The 12855-nt window shown below is 44.7% G+C and overlaps 1 protein-coding gene across 1 annotated transcript in view; it reads left to right on the plus strand.

Moving 5' to 3' along the window:
• Positions 1 to 2266: 2266 nt before the first annotated feature.
• The window catches only part of LOC141104966 (uncharacterized), a 54989-nt gene continuing 44400 nt past the window's right edge, over positions 2267 to 12855 (plus strand). The window contains exon 1 of the mRNA XM_073594776.1: positions 2267 to 2390. The gene's annotated coding sequence lies outside the window, so the exon portion shown is untranslated. The remainder of the gene's footprint in view (positions 2391 to 12855) is intronic.

Below are 12855 nucleotides of genomic sequence, written 5' to 3' on the forward strand. Positions count from 1 at the left end.
ATGCACAGTATGGGCATACTAACAATTACACTCCAAAATACATTCTTCTCCCCCTCCCAAGTTTGGGAATGCCACAACTGTAAGACTTTTTTAATGTCTGGATTGATTATGTGCGCACTAAACGAAGGGTGCGTAACCCTGCGCACCAAGGCCATTGGTATTAAATAAGAAAAGGAGGTTATAGGCGCAGAGGCTTGGTCATAATACCTATTATGCAAGCAGGGTAATTATAAGGTATAAGTCCAAAAATGTCCAAGGCACTAGGGCAGGCTTCTTGGTGGAGTTTAGCAGACTCTGAATATACAAGGACAAAAACAAAAGCAGAGAAGCGCCTCTGAGTACAGTAAGACTTTGTATTTTAAAAGACCCCACAACAGGGCTACTTACAATAGATGGGTAAACAGCAGGCACATCAATAAGTGTAGGTCTAGGACGCCAGTTGGAGCAGGCCGTGGGAGCTGCTGGTACCGCCAGATGGAATGTGACAGAAGTCCCCAAGTGGAGGAGGAAGTTGGCCGAAGTCCTTCCAGAAGTGGGTGGGCAGCCAGGAGAAGGATGACGCAGGCAGGGCTCTGGACCAGAATGCAACGCGCTTTGAAAAATGCGCTATACCTCATAGAGGCATGCACGCTCCCTTCTCCAGCAAATGACAACACCTAATGATGTGATACAGACCAGCTGGCCAGAAGTTTCCTGCCAGCTTGTGGAGAGACATAAGAATTAAAAACACTGGTAAATCTTGTAACACATATACATACATAATAAAAAAATGATATATTAGATAGACATATGTGTAAATAAATCATTACTTGATAGACATTTCATGGGGTAAAAGGTAAGAACTTAAAACTATACCTTTTATAAATACAGTCCAGAGATGTTTTATATAATTTGATTGAAAGTTATGTCTTGATACCAATGGCCTTTGGTGTGCAGAATTATGCTCCTTTCAGTTAGTGATTACCAGTTCAGGTATTTTGACATACTTAATGTATTTGTTTGTGTTTATGGATTGATTATGTACCAAACATTGTATCTTGTGCATCCCAAAAATCAATTGATATGTGGTTGTCCCCAGGAATGCCATGCTCACTGACCAGGAAGTATAGGAGGATGAAAAAAGGGTAAACAATAGAGTTCCTGTGGTTCCAGGAGTGCAGTTGTCTGCAGGGGATGACTGGGACTGATGTCTCAGAAACTTAGTCAGTGGGATGCACAGATGGGTCAGGTAAGATGGCAGACAGTAATGTGGTCATCAATCAGGTACCGGGACTGGTGTGGCAGTGATCAGGAACACTGTTTCTAACTTACACTGGTCTGGGTACAATGGGACTCAAGTTGGTAATCAGGAACACTGTTGCTGGCTGCACTGGTCTGGTTACAGTAGGACTGGTGTAGTGGAGATTGGGAACACTGTTACTGGCTTACACTGGGACACATGAAGCATTGATCAGAAATGATGTTGGTGGCTTACACTGGTCTGGTGAGACTGGGACTGATTTGGCAAGTGATCAGAAACAGTGTGATTGGCTTACACTGGTCTGATGGCTTTGGAACTCATATGGTGGTAATCGAGAACAGTGTTGCTGGCTGACACTGGTCTGGTGGCTTTGGAACTCATGTGGTGGTAATCAAGAACAGTGTTGCTGGCTGACACTGGTTTGGTTTCTTTTGAACTCATTTGGTGGTAATCAAGAACAGTGTTGCTGGCTGACACTGGTCAGATGACACAGGGACTGCTGTGGGGGTGACCAGGAACACTGCTGATGGCTGCATTAATCTGGTGACTGTAGGACTGGTGTAGCGGTGATCAGGAACACTGTTATTGGCTTACACCAGTGTAGTGACAGTGTCATGGGGTGGCAGCAATCAGGAACACTGTTGCCTGGTTGCCAACATGCAGCTTTTATTCACATTTGTAATGACTGTGATTGGTCACAATGATCACATGGGACAGGGCAAATGTTATTGGTCTTGTACCCTGCTCTTTGATCTGCCATGTCTGATGGACTCAGTGATCACGGAGCACACTGCTGCACACTCTAGAGGGCACACATGAGCAGTGCAAAGGGGAGGCCATTCTCATACAGCCCCCAACCTTCAGGAGCCCGGTGTCTTGTTGTTTTTATACAACGGCTACTGTATATGGCAAGTGGTTAGGCACCAAAACTGAAGAACAATCCAAGAAGCAGCTTTCAAAGTATTTAAAAACACAGGCTGCAGTTGGTATTTTCTCCACAAGGTGCTGATCTCACTTATTTTTAGTGGAATGCAGAGACAGAATTCCATAGAAGACAGGAAGTGATTTCAACTACAGATGGGCGGTTTCTAGAGATAAGACAGTTTGCTGGAAGAAAAGGAGGATTTCTTTGCAATCGGCAGCAGAGAAGGTAATACAAATTGTTTTATATTTACACCCAGTAACCCCCGTCATGTCCATCCTCTTCCTCCATAGTGATTGTGATGTCTTTTATCTCCAACAGATACTACTATACAGAAAAATATATAGAGTATTATAATATGTGCACAGACACATCCTACATATAGAACCATTTATCCAACTGTCCATCCAGAGCCTCTGGTTTACACACCAGGTACATCTAGGGTTGCCACATCATCCCTTTAAACCAAAACACATATGAATTATACAGGTTCTTGGGATAATTGAATGCAGATAAGGCACCAAGTGAGTTTAATTACCACCTTAATCAGCCACAGAACCTGTGTAATTATGTGTTTGGTTTTAAAGGGATGAGGTGGCCACCCTAGGTTCAGCAGCATCTGTGGCAACAAGCAAACGTGGACGTGGTACATCCTCAGGCAGGGCAACTTTGTCTCTGTTTAGTGATGTTGCCCGTGTTATCCAGCCACAACATGTAGAGGAGGTGGTGGACTGTTTACTAAACCATTCTTATCCTCCTAATACTCTATGAATTTTCAATCTGGCACTAGTGCACAGTCCACCGCAGCTGCCAGAGCGGCTTATTCTGCCTCCTTGTCCACAGCTTCTCCTGCCATTGCCCCAGCATAACGCATGGAAGATTCTTAGGACACAGCTGATCACAGATCAGAGTAAAGAGCCAATCACTGTGGCCCTTTACCACGTGATCAGCAGTGTCCAGTCACAGCTGATCACAATGTAAACACAAGCTGGTTATCAGCATTCCTTTCCTCATGCTGACAGCATGAGGAGAGGAGAACAGCTAACCAGCTTGTGTGAAAGAGACATGCTATGTGTTAGAAATATGAAGGGCCTTCAAAAATGATAGGTTGCCAGGAAATTATATGTCATTTATGCTCCTAGAACGCCTGATGGTGCTACTTGGATGTTGGGCCTCTGTATGTGGCCAGGCTGTGTAAAAGGCTCACACATGTGGTATCACCATACACAGGAGGAGTAGCAGAATGTATTTTGTGGTGTCATCTTTGCTATTTACATGCTATGTGTTGGAAATATCTGATAAATGGACAACTTTGTGTAAAAAAAAGGCGTTTTCATTTTTTCCCCACATTTTCCAAAAACTTCTGGAAAAAAGTGAACCATTCAAAAGACTCATTATGCCTCATAGATGATACGTTGTGGTGTTTGCTTTCCAAAATGGGGTCATTTTGGGGGCAATTCCATTGTCCTGGTGCTCCAGGGCCTTCAAAAGTGTAATAGGTAGTTGAGAAATGAGATGTGTAATTTATGCTCGTAGAACGCCTGAAGATGCTACTATAATGTTGGGCCTTTGTATGTGGCCAGGCTGTGTAAAAGTCTCACACATGTGGTATCTCCATACTCAGGAGGAGTAGCAGAATGTATTTTGGGGTGTCATCTTTGCTATGTACATGCTATGTGTTGGAAATATCTGATAAATGGACAACTTTGTGTAAAAAAAATGCGTTTTCATTTTTTTCCCACATTTTCCAAAAACTTCTGGAAAAAATGAACCCTTCAAAAGACTCATTATGCCTCATAGATTATACATTGTGGTGTTTTCTTTCCAAAATGGGGTCATTTTGGGGGCAATTCCATTGTCCTGGTGCTCCAGGGCCTTCAAAAGTATAATAGGTGGTTGAGAAATGAGATGCGTCATTCATGCTGGTAGAACGCCTGAAGATGCTATTTCAATGTTGGGCCTTTTTATGTGGCCAGGCTGTGTAAAAGTATCACACATGTGGTATCGCTATACTCAGGAGGAGTAGCAGAATGTATTTTGGGGTGTCATCTTAGCTATGTACATGCTATGTGTTGGAAATATCTGAAAAATGGACAACTTTGTGTAAAAAAAAATGCATTTTCATTTTTTCCATATTTTCAAAAAACTTCTGGAAAAATATGAACCATTCAAAAGACTCACTATGCCTCATAGATTATACGTTGGGGTGTTTGCTTTCCAAAATGGGGTTATTTTGAGGGCAATTCCATTGTCCTGGTGCTCCAGGGCCTTCAAAATTGTAATAAGTGGTTGAGAAATGAGATGTGTCATTTATGCGCGTAGAACGCCTGAAGGTGCTACTTCAATGTTGGGCCTTTGTATGTGGCCAGGATGTGTAAAAGTCTCACACATGTGGTATCGCCATACTCGGGAAGAGTAGCAGAATGTATTTTGGGGTGTAATTTGTTGTATGAATATGCTCTGTGAGAGAAATAACCTGTTAATATGACAATTTTGTAAAAAAAAAAAAGAAATCTTAATTTTGCAAAGAATTGTGGGAAAAAATTACAACTTAAAAAAACTCACCATGCTACTTACTTAATACCTTGGAATGTCTACTTTCTAAAAAGGGGCCATTTTGGGGTATTTGTACTTTCCTGACTTGTTAGTGTCTCAAGAAATGAGATAGGCCTTCAGTACATCAGGTGTGATCAGATGTGATCAATCTTCAGTGATTGGCACCATAGTTTGTAGACTCTATAACTTTCACAAAGACCAAATAATTTACACTTATTTGGGTTATTTTTACCAAAGATAGCAGTATAAATTTTGGCCAAAATTTATGAAGAAAAATTACTAATTTGCAAAATTTTATGACAGAAACAAAGAAAAAGGCATTTTTTTCACAAAATTTACAGACTTTTTTATTTATAGCACAAAAAATAATAAACCCACTAGTGATTAAATACCACCAAAAGAAAGCTCTATTTGTGTGAAAAAAAGACGCAAATTTCATATGGGTACAGTGTTGCATGACTGAGTAATTGTCATTCAAAGTGTGAGAGCGCTGAAACCTGAAAATTGGTCTGGGCAGAAGGGGGTGTAAGTACACTGTATTGAGGTGGTTAATATATATATATAAATATAACAGACTGCTATATGTATATATCCACTGTATACAGTTTAGCTAGATCTCACTGCAGACCGTTCCTGCTGTACTGTTTCTAATATACTTCAGGCAGGCAGTTAATTCAGTTAGCTGCAGTGTATTTAGAATATATATACATCCCAGCTTTGTGTGTATATATATATATGTATATATACATACATATATATATATATATATATATATATATATATACATTTTTTTCTCACTGCAGTCCATTCCTGGTGTACGTATTCAAATACACTTTCAGGCAGGCAAGTGATTCAGTGATACGCAGTGCATTAAATATATATACAGTCTCCAACATATATATCCACTGCATTCCAGTCCAGCCAAGCCTATATCTGACTACAGGCCATTGCTGGTGTACATTCTCAAATATACTTTCAGGCAGGCAGGCAGGCAAGTGATTCAGTGATCCACAGTGCATTAAATATATATACAGTCTCCAACATATATATATCCACTGCATTCCAGTCTAGCCAAGCCTATATCTGACTGCAGGCCATTGCTGGTGTACGTTTTCAAATACACTTTCAGGCAGGCAGGCAAGTGATTCAGTGATCCGCAGTGCATAAAATATATATACTGTCTCCTACATATATATCCACCGCATTCTAGTCTAGCCAAGCCTATATCTGACTGCAGGCCATTGCTGGTGTACGTTCTCAAATACACTTTCAGGCAGGCAGGCAAGTGATTCAGTGATCTGCAGTGCATAAAATATATATACTGTCTCCTACATATATATCCACTGCATTCTAGTCTAGCCAAGCCTATACCTGACTATAGGCCATTCCTGGTGTACGTATTCAAAGATACTTTCAGGCAGGCAGGCCAGGCAGGTGATTCAGTAATCTGCAGTGCATAAAGATATATATACAGTCTCCTACATATATATCCACTGCATTCTAGTCTAGCCAAGCCTATACCTGACTACAGGCCATTCCTGGTGTACGTTTTCAATGACACTTTCAGGCAGGCAGGCAGGCAGGTGATTCAGTGATCTGCGGTGCATAAACATATATATGCAGTCTCCTACATATATATCCACTGCATTCTAGTCTAGCCAAGCCTATACCTGACTGCAGGTCATTCCTGGTGTACGTTTTCAATGACACTTTCAGGCAGGCAGGCGGGCAGGCAGCTGATTCAGTGATCTGCAGTGCATAAAGATATAAATACAGTCTCTTACTTATATATCCACTACATTCTAGTCTAGCCAAGCCTATACCTGACTGCAGGCCATTCCTGGTGAAATTTTTCTAGTAAACTTCAGGCGGTGTTTTACTAGTCCAATTTTACAGCATGTCTGGAAGGCCACCAAGGAAAGGCAGACGCTCACAGGCCACTAAAGGAGGGCAAGCAGGCTCTGTGTCTACAGCCAACAGTGCTGGTCGTGGACAGGGTGCTCCCTCAGCACGTGGCCGTGGGACACACTTGTCCTTTTATTTGACAAGCTGGCTGTGTTGAGCCACAACATGCAGAAGAGTTGGTAGAGTGGATCACAAAGCCGTCCTCATCCTCCTTATCCTCTGTCACCCAGGCTAAGTTTGGCTGCCAATGCAGCTGCCAAAGTGGCCTATTCTATCGGCTCAATGGCATCAGTCACTCCTTCCCTAGCCCCACCCCCCACCATCATGTCCTGAGGAGTCCCCAGAACTGTTTGACCACAGTGTCGGGTACATGCTGCAGAAGGATGCGCAGCCTTTTAAAGGCTCCGATGATGGTACCCAGGTTGATGATGAAGGCAGTAACGTAAGCCCAGAGAGAGGGGGTGCCCAAGAAGGACAAGAAACTGGCAGTCATGTTCCCCCAGCTGCAGCATACTGCCAGGTTTGCTCCAGTGGCGAGGAGGGAGGGGATGATGAGGTCACTGACTCTACGTGGGTGACTGATAGAAGAGAGGAGCAGGAGGAGGCACATCTCCAGTGAGGCAGGATGCCCTTCAGGGGCCAGCTTAAGGACAGCCAACTGACTGCATCACACCGCATAGCTCCACATTTGCAGGGCGCTGCTGACTGTGCTTTTTTTCAAAAGTTCTTTGGTGTGGGCCTTTTTTGAGACCTGTGCAGCAGATCACACCATTGCTGTTAGCAACATATGTCTGAAGCGTATCAAGCGTGGCCAAAACAGCAGCCGCTTGGGCACCACATGTTTGACCAGACATATGTCGAGCTCCCATGCAGTCCGTTGGCAACAGTACTTAAAAGACCCACACCAAAGAACAAGGCGGACCTCTCCTTGTTCCTCATCAGCTGGGAACTCCAACCCCACTGCACTGAGAGGAATGAAGGTGTAGAATTAGTTGTCTCAAGCACTTGCGGGCAATCTGCTAGCGGTACATCTAAATCTGTTTGTAGCAGGCAAATTTCCCTACCCCAGTTGCTAAACCGTCGAAAGAAATTCGGTCCCAGCCATCCACATGCTCAGCAGCTGAATGCTAGTTTGGCTAAATTGCTAGCACTCCAACTGCTGCCTTTTCAGCTGGCAGACTCTGCCCCCTTTCAAGAATTTGTGGAATGTGTGGTATCTCAGTGGCAGGTTCCCAAACGCCATTTTTTTTTCGGAAGGCCATTCCGGCTCTCTACCAGCATGTGGAAGGCAATGTCTTGGCCTCGTTGGACAGGGCGGTCAGCAATAAGGTGCATATTGCCGCTGACTCATGGGCCAGCAGGCATGGACAGGGATGTTACCTTTCTTTCACGGCGCACTGGGTAACCCTGGTAGCAGCTGGGAAAGATGCAGGACAGGGTGCAGTAAGGTTGGAGCTTGTTCCGCCACCAAGCATCCAAAATGCTGGTAGTGCTGATTCTGCCACACCTCTCTCCTCCACCCCCTCCTCTTCTTCTTCCTCTATGGCCTCTTCCTGTGCAGATTTGACCTCGGAACCAGTGGTGCTCCGTAGGCGCTCTAGGGGCTATGCAAGCACTTAGGCAAAAAGATGACACGTAGTGCTTGAGTTGGTCTGCTTAGGGGACAGGAGCCACACTGGGGCAGTGATTCTGGCAGCTCTGCAGGGGCAGGTTCAGAGGTGGTTGACGCCACGCCAGCTTCAGGCAGGAATGGTGGTTTGCGACAATGGCACCAACCTCCTCTCCGCCCTCCGACAGGGACACTTGACCCATGTTCCCTGTTTGGCTCATGGCCTTAATTTGGTGGTGCAGCGGTTCTTGTGTAGGTACCCAGGCTTATAGGATCTCCTGAGGCAGGCCAGGAAAGTCTGTGGGCATTTCCACCAGTCATATAATGCCAGTGCTTGGCTGGTTGACCTTCAAAAGGAATGCAACCTGCTCAAGAACCGCCCTTATCTGTGGCATGCTCACCAGGTGGAACTCAATGTTGGCAATGCTGCAGCGGCTGCACACACAGCAGAGGGCCATCAATGTGTACCTGTGCGAGTATGGCACCAGGACAGGGTCAGGGGAGCTTGCCTTTTTTTTCGCCACACCGGTGGCTAATGATCAAGGATGCATGCACTGTCCTGTCACCATTTGAGGAGACCACGAGGATGGTGAGCAGTGACAGTGCATGCATCAGTGATACTGTCCCTCTTGTCTTCCTGTTGGAGCACACACTGCGTGGAATAATGGACAGGGCACTTGAGGCAGAACAGAGGGAGGAAGAGGAGGACTTCCTCACCTCTCAAGGCCCCCTTTATCCAGACAGTATTCCTGCAGGCCCGCCTATGACACAGGAAGAGGAGGAGGAGGAGGAAGAGGAGGAGGATTGTGTCAGCATGGAGGTGAAGCCTGGCACTCAGCATCAGCAGTAGTCTTCAAGGGTTCGTTTTCAGTCCCCAGAAACCCATGGACTTGTACGTGGCTGGGAGGAGGTGGCTGCGGATCATGTCATCCTTAGTGACCCAGAGGACTCCAGACCGAATGCCTCAGCAAAACTATGCTGCATGTTAGAGCTGCACGATTAATCGTATATAAGATTGCGATCTCGATTCACCCCCCCGCAATCTCCAGCCTGGATTAGCTCGATTTTCCGGATCTCCCCGTCGGAACCAGTGTGGAATACAAATGGCGCCGATATCGGAACTGACGTCAGCAACCAGAACTGACGTCAGTCAGCAGAGAGCATAGTGCCCGGCCAGGACTGCGCAAGCACAATCAACACGCCGCTCGCTCCCGATGCTCGGGGCTGGTTATTCATTTAATACAGCAAGGGGCGGATGCTTTTCTCAAAGGGGCGGATGTATGGTTATAAAGACAGCAAGGGGCGAATGCTTTTCTCAAAGGGGCGGGTGTATGGTTATAAATTGAACTCAATCAACACGATGCTCGGGGCTGGTTATTATCTGCCCCTTGCTGTCTTTATAACCATACATACATCCGCCCCTTTGAGAAAAGCATCCGCCCCTTGCTATATTAAATGAATAACCAGTCCCGAGCATCGGGAGCGAGCGGCGTGTTGATTGCGCATGCGCCCTCTACAGCTGATTTTTCCTTTTTTAATTAACCATTTTAAAGAATCGTGATCTGTATTCTAAGCAAAAGAATTGCGATTCTCATTTTTCACAGAATCATGCAGCTCTACTGCATGGCCTTCCTGATCTTGCAAAGCCTGCAAAAGGACCCTCGGATTTGTCGTATCAAGGAGAGGGATCAGTACTGGCTGGCAACCCTTCTTGATCCACGTTACAAGGGTAAGGTTGCAGAACTTATCCAGCCTTCGCAGAGGGAGCAGAGGATGAAGCATCTTCGGGAGGCCTTGGAGAAAGGTTTTTTCAATGCGTTTCCAGAGCCTGGAAGGTTGCAATTTCCTGGTCCTCCTGTACAACGTGTTGCTAAGGCTTCGGTCAGTCACAGAAGGAGCGGTGGAGAAGGTGGCTGTCTGACCGATGCGTTCAGACAATTTTTTAGTCCACAGCCCCAAGGTCTGATCGGTTCCAGTAAACAACATCAGCATCTGATTTACATGGTGCAGGAATACCTTGGGGCGAGATCAGACTTAGGGACCTTTCCAACCGAAAATCCACTGGGTTACTGGGTCTTGAGGATGGATCACTGGCCAGAGCTTGCACAGTATGCAATTGAGCTACTGGCCTGTCCTGCATCCAGCATTCTATCTGAATGCACATTCAGTGCTGCTGGAGGCTTTGTAACCGATTACAGAGTGCGCCTGTCCACAGACTCGGTTGATCGGGTCATTTTCATAAAAATGAATCAGTCTTGGATCACCAGCTTTTTTTTTGAATGTGAGATCCCTTGAAGACTGCCTATGCTGATGCTGAGTGACTATCCTGTTATGCTGAGTGACTATTCTATTCCTTTCTCAATGTTCATGTTGATAGCTTCTAAGAACATTTTTGGTTCTGGGCACCACCACCACTGCCTAAAGCAAAATTTTTCTGCCCCTGTTTAACAGGGGCATGTAATTACAATTTTTGCTGTAATATTTTGCTGCAGGGCTCATTCCTGCGCTCAACTAGAGTATCTGTGAGGGGTTGCAGTGTTGTGGCACTAGCACAAGTGCCTAAAGCCCAATTTTTCTGCCCCTGTTTAACAGGGGCGTGTAATTACAATTTTTGCTGTAATATTTTGCAGCAGGGCTCGTTCCTGCGCTCAACTAGAATATCTGTGAGGGGTTGCAGTGTTGTGGCACCAGTGCCTAAAGCCCAATTTGTCTGCCCCTGTTTAACAGAGGCGTGAAATTACAATTTTTGCTCTAATATTTCACAGCAGGGCCCGTTCCTGCGCCCACCAAGAGAACGTGTTAGGGCTTACAGTGTTGTGGCAACAGCACCACACCACCACCAAAGGCCCAATTTTTCTGACCCTGTTCAATAGGGGCATGTAATTACAATTTTTGATATAATATTTCACAGCAGGGCCAGTTCCTGCGCCCACCAAGCGTAACTGTGAGGGCTTACAGTGTTTTGGTACCACCAACACCTAAGGCCCAAACTTCTGCAGAGTATATAGGGCAGGCCGTATAGTATATACAGGCGGTCCCCTACTTTCAAACATCCGACTTACAAACGACTCCTACTTACAAATGGAGGGAGACAACAGGAAGTGAGAGGAAATCTACCCCTAGGAAGGGATATTCTATCCTGTGAGTTAATATGGGAAAAAGGTGTCTCCACTGATGCTTTATTATCACCAATCCGTTTTTCCCTAAAAACCCCAAATTTTCTAAATCCAATTGTCATTGGGACAGAAAGTGAGGTGAAATCTTCTGAACAGGGGCACAGACAGCAAAACAAATGTTACAGGGGTGATGATAACCCTTCCCTATGTTATCCAAAAAGCCTAAAAATAGATTTTTTGGCTGGAGCTACACTTAAAAAATGTACCTGTTCCAAATTACAAACAGATTATACTTAAGAACAAACCTACAGTCCCTGTCTTGTTTGGACCGCCTGTATACTGCTGTTCAGAGTATATAGGGCCTGGGGGCCCCACACCTTTTCTTTTTTTAATTTGGGTGCGGGGTTCCCCTTAATATCCATACAAGACCCAAAGGGCCTGGTAATGAGCTGGGGGTTTTTTCTCAATAATTTTTATTCATATTGCCGGGACCCAACATTACATTACAGCTGCAAGCAGTTTTAAATAACTTTTATTCCTATAGAAATGTCATTTTTGTGCAGGGACTGTTCTAAACACGGGAAACACACGCCACTTTACAGGCATACTATAGACACCCCCCAGGTACAATATTTAAAGGAATATTTCACTTTTATTTTTTCACTTTAAGCATCATTAAAATCACTGCTCCTGAAAAAAACAGCCGTTTTTAAAACTTTCTTTTGCATTGATACATGTCCCCTGGAGCAGGACCCGGGTCCCCAAACCCTTTTTGTATAACTTGTATATTAGCCTTTAAAATTTGCACTTTTGATTTTTCACGTTCGAGTCCCATAGACTTTAACGGTGTTCAAATGTTCGCACAATTTTTGGTCCATTCGCGTGTTCTGGATGCGAATCGGGGGGTGTTCGGCCCATACCTATGTATCACCCTTGTAGAGTCATTCCCGGGTGCTCTGTGAATTTACCTGGAAGAGAATTAATGGCCAAAATACAAGTAGTTATAGCAATTGGAGATGGGGGAAGGGTGGACCTTACTTCCCCTTTCTGCATGTTTGCAGAAAACCGATGATGAGTTAGTAGAAGAAACCACAAGGGGGCCTGGCTGCAGAGTGGAGCTCCACCGATGACAGGAAGCAACCTCTGCCGGGTTAGCCCCCCCATATCAAAATTTTTGAAAAAATCTTATGCAGTTTGTTAGATCTTTGTTAGATCAGGTTAGATCAACCGTTGTTTGCGTTAGATACATACAGAAGAAGCAATATTAACAGTTTTTTGCTGGGGGGCTAACCCGACATCAGCCCCCCTTATCAAAAAAATGTACCAAACAGTTAGCTATTTTGGAAGCTATTTGTTAGATCCGGTAAGATAAAGTGGTTTTAACAATAAATATCACATGATTAGAGAATTATTAAGTGATTAATGAGGGGGCTGGCCCACCCTTATCAAACTTTCTGGCCAAAAATCATTTAGGCTAATAGATATCCGTTAGATCTGGTAAGATCAA

Source organism: Aquarana catesbeiana, linkage group LG08, assembly GCF_042186555.1.
Source record: "Aquarana catesbeiana isolate 2022-GZ linkage group LG08, ASM4218655v1, whole genome shotgun sequence".
NCBI classification, from domain to species: domain Eukaryota; kingdom Metazoa; phylum Chordata; class Amphibia; order Anura; family Ranidae; genus Aquarana; species Aquarana catesbeiana.